The sequence below is a fragment of the Pipra filicauda genome, unplaced genomic scaffold (genome assembly GCF_003945595.2).
Source record: "Pipra filicauda isolate LSUMZ 115617 unplaced genomic scaffold, ASM394559v2 scaffold785_size212012_pilon, whole genome shotgun sequence".
NCBI lineage: Eukaryota > Metazoa > Chordata > Aves > Passeriformes > Pipridae > Pipra > Pipra filicauda.
In genome coordinates, this window is record NW_024104959.1 from 137,073 (window position 1) to 141,637 (window position 4,565).

Below are 4,565 nucleotides of genomic sequence, written 5' to 3' on the forward strand. Positions count from 1 at the left end.
AGTGATTCCAACACCCATCCCAACAGTTCCAGCACCCATCCCAGTGATCCCAACACCCATCCCAGTGATCCCAACACCCATCCCAGTGATTCCAGCACCCATCCCAGTGATTCCAGCACCCATCCCAGGGATTCCAACACTCATTCCAGTGATCCCAACACCCATCCCAACAGTTCCAGCACCCATCCCAGTGATTCTAACACCCATCCCAGTGATTCTAACACCCATCCCAACAATTCCAACACCCATCCCAGTGATTCCAACACCCATCCCAGTGATCCCAACACCCATCCCAACAGTTCCAGCACCTATCCCAGTGATTCCAAAACCCATCACAGTGATTCCAACACCCATCCCCAACCATATTTGGTCTCTTAAGTCACAGAAAATGCAGAATATTATTCAACCACTCCATTAAAAGCTGTGTTTTATCCCGGAGAGCAGCTTTGAGGGAGCTTTGGGACACCTTTTCTCCCCCAGGCAGTGAATTGGCTCTGACTCCCAAGCTGGCAGAGGGGGAATATTACCTATCTCAGGGGAAGGCTCTGGCCATTCCTCTTTTTTTATGATTCCCTCGGTGCTGTAGCCACAAGACAACACCTTCTCTCACTCCAGTAAGACCAGTGTCCTCCAGCCATTCACCCACCAGAGCAGAGCAAACCTTGAGCAGGGAAGGGCAGGTTCCACACAAAAATGTTGCCAATGTAATAATAAGGGAATAATCCCTTGGAACTCGTCGGGATATGTAACAATAAAACAAAACAAGCATGTGCTGGAAATTAAATCTCCCAGCTGTATTGATTGCTAATGGCCTTTTTTAAATTTCAGCCTTATTTACTGGGGAGAGATAAGAGCTTGACTGCGAGCACTTTGTCTGCTTCAGGAGCTCGGAGAAGAAATCTAAAGATCACTCAAATTAAGAGGGGATGGGTAACTGCTCCCCTGGGTTAGCCAGGGGAATATTTTATTTGCCCCCATTAGAGTCAAAGAAGAGCACAGAGCAGGCTCAGCCCAATCAGAGCCACCATTCCACAAAAGAGTTGCAGCTGCTTTTTGTTTTTCTTAAGGAGCGGGGAAAGATAAACCCACTTCCATTAGCACCACCCTTCCCTCCTTGGCTTCTCTGCTGCTTGGTGTTTATCGTCCTGCAAAGTCCAGAGATTGGCAGAAAACGTCTTTTTAAAGGCAAAACAGCTTTTTCCAGGTTACCTGTTCTGAAAGATAATAGTGGATTTGTTCATGTTGGAAAAATTCTGGATGTGAGCCCGGTTGTGCCCAGGGGGGCAAGAGGCCAATGGAACCTGGTTTGGATCAGGGATAGTGTGGGCACAGCCCAGGGCAGGGATTGTCCCCTGTGCTGGCACTGCTGAGGGACCTCCAGGGCTGTGTCCAGGTCTGGAACCTCATGCAAGGGAGACATGGAGGGGCTGGAGCGTGTGCAGGGAAGGGAACGGAGCTGGGGAAGGGGCTGGAGCAGCAGGAGGGGCTGAGGGAGCTGGGGGGGCTCAGCCTGGAGAAAAGGAGGCTCAGGGGGGACCTTCTGGCTCTGCAACCCCCTGACAGGAGGGGGGAGCCAGGGGGGGTCGGGCTCTGCTGCCAGGGAACAAGGGACAGGAGGAGAGGGAACGGCCTCCAGCTGTGCCAGGGGAGGCTCAGGTTGGACAGGAGGAGGAATTTCCTGCTGGAAAGGGTGGTGAGGCCTTGGCAGGGGCTGCCCAGGGAGGTTTGGAGTGCCCAGCCCTGGAGGTGTCCCAGGAAGGCCTGGCCGTGGCACTCAGTGCTCTGGGCTGGGGGACAAGGTGGGGATGGGGCACAGGGGGGATCCATGACCTTGGAGCTCTTTTCCAACCTCTGGGATTCTGGGATTTTGCAAAAGAGACTTTGTGGCAGAACAAAAATCTCCTGAGCTACAAGGCACAGAGCAACAACCCGAGCACAAAACATCTTCTCTCGTTCCAAACAGGCACCACATTTCCTGCAGCTCAACAGCCCTGAGATCACAGCCGAAGGTACTGACAGAACATCTGAGTAACCAGCACTGATTGAAAGCCCTTATTAACTATATTTTGGTTTCATATTCCCCACGGGACTTGGCATCACAAACAGAGCTGTCACGGGCAGCAATAGAGCAAGAAGTGGCTGTTCTTTCATTATTTTGAACTTTCCCAGCTGGATTCACCACTCTGGCTTTTCGGAGCCACTTGTGGTTTGGAGCCTGCAGGCAGTGTGTGCATTATGTACCAGGCTGCATATTTCTACCTTAAATAGGTGGTGGAACTCTTCAGAGACCGAGGAGACCTGTTTGCAAAATGTGAGTCACTCCAAACCTCAGCACGAAACCTCAAACCAAACTCTAGACTTGCAGAATTGGTTCAGAGAAAGGTTTCTGTCTCGTGTCTCTGTGGAGAATAGGGTTGGTGGAAGGAGGCCAACACCTTGGGAGAGGATTAAAAAATCCCCCATGTTTTATCCTTCCTGCAGCCTCACAGAACATCCCTCAAAATGGGCCTGGAAAAGAAACAAAAATAACACTCTGCCACAAGACACGATTCGGGCATCGAGGGATCTGAAGGGCTGGAGGAAAGACCTCAAAATTAAGAGAGAAATGCATCTAAAAATTTTTAGAGAATCCCAGAATCATTAAGGTTGGAAAAGAGCTCCAAAGGTCATCAATTCCAACTGTGCCTGATGCCCACCTTGTCCCCCAACCCAGAGCACTGAGTGCCACCTCCAGTGGTTCCCTGAACACTTCCAGGGGTGGGGACTCCACCCCTCCCTGGGCAGCCCCTTCCAGTGTTTAGCAAACCCTTTCCATGAAGAAATTCCCCAGGAAAGGCAAGAAATCTCTGCAGGATGGGGATGGACCTGGGGCAGGGGAAGAGACCAACCAAGAGGGTTGAAGCTCATTCAAAACTTCTGGAAGTCAAGGAGAGCCTTGGCATGGCCCTAAATGGGCTGGGGACATCAGGTGTGTGCTGAATCCAGGGGCTTTCAAACCTCATCCCTGTTCTTCTGAGACAAGGAAAAGTGGATGAATCCCACAATAGCTTCAAGTGTGTTGCCCAGAGAAGCTGGGGCTGCCCCTGGATCCCTGGAAGTGTCCAAGGCCAGGTTGGAAAAACTTGGAGCAACCTGGGCTGGTGGAAGGTGTCCCTGCCCATGGCAGAGGGTGGCACTGGATGAGCTTTAAGGTCTCTTCCAACCCAAATCATTCCATGATTCTATATTTCCTTATTCTGGAGCAGATTTGGGTCAAGAGACGCTTTGCCATCACAACCAACACTCCTGTTCTTCAGAATCTGGGTTATTGCAGAGGAACTGCCAATCCCAAACCTTCCCAGGGCACCGGAAAATTCTCCCTGGATGATCCAATGAAGGCTAAATCCTTTTTTTCTTTCTAAAATGATTCTCACAAGTAAATCTTTCCCACCATGTTCGCTTTCAAGAAAAGGAGAATATAATCCAACAGGGTTGTGAAATAAAGGCAGTAAAAACGCACATTTCTCCAAATTCCTTTAATGTTTTTTTCCCATTTTATTTTCATTTTTTTAGTAATCTTACTCTGATAGAATGTGGTGTCTGGTATCCAACTGTATCAATTGACTCCCTGTTCCTAGAGACAGACTTATTCCCGAAGGGAGGAGGGAGAAAAGAAGGAAGAAAGGAATGACTTTTATCCCATTTCTGAATTTTCTAGAAACGTTTAATGAGAGTCTGAAGGAAAATGAAGCTCTTCCTGGTGTTACTTCATAAATGCATTCAAGCAGATCCTTTGCCAATGGTCATAAATAACTGTTTGTACTCAGAGGAAGCAAAATTAGGTTTTTTAAAAGCTCATTAAAGGGAAAAAAAAAAACCTAATTTTTATGCTCTACCACAAATGCAACACTTTGCTCCACGCCCTGAGCTGGCAGGGCAGGTTTCAGGAAGAAGGTCAAAAACTAAATTGTCTTCTGCAGGATATTTCCATGGGAAAGAAATCCTTCCTTTCAAACTGGTAGGGTTGCACTGTCACTTCTCGAGTATCTCCCAGCTTTGTTGATCCTGAAACAGCCACTGAGTGTTTCAGCCCAACAGATTCCAAGAGTGGGGCGATTTCTCCGCAGGGAAATTTGGATTTCAATCCCAGTTTGAAGAGCCTGGTTGGGTCTGTCCCTGTAACCACGACACAGCTCCTCCAGCACGCTCACTAGATGGATTTTATTCATTTACACCACTTCAAAGAACCTAAAATAACCCTTCAATCCGGGAAGTAAATCCTGAGAAAATCCTCATTACCCCCCATGCTGGAATATTTTCTCTTGGGAAAAAAAAGGAAATGCTCAATTTGACTTTTTATTAATTGCTACCAAAACTTCCCATCAAGTCATTTTTCCCTCCCAGACCAATCAACAACCTAAAAAAAATAATCTATGGTTGGTACAGCCCCACCACATTTTTTTGTTTCCCTGTGCCCTCAGCTTTATCCTGGGAATCTTCTCTCCGGGAGATGCAGGAGTGAGCACCAGAGCTCAGCTTTCCAGGGCCCTGGAAATGGAGAAAATGATGTTTTTCTGCTTGTAATT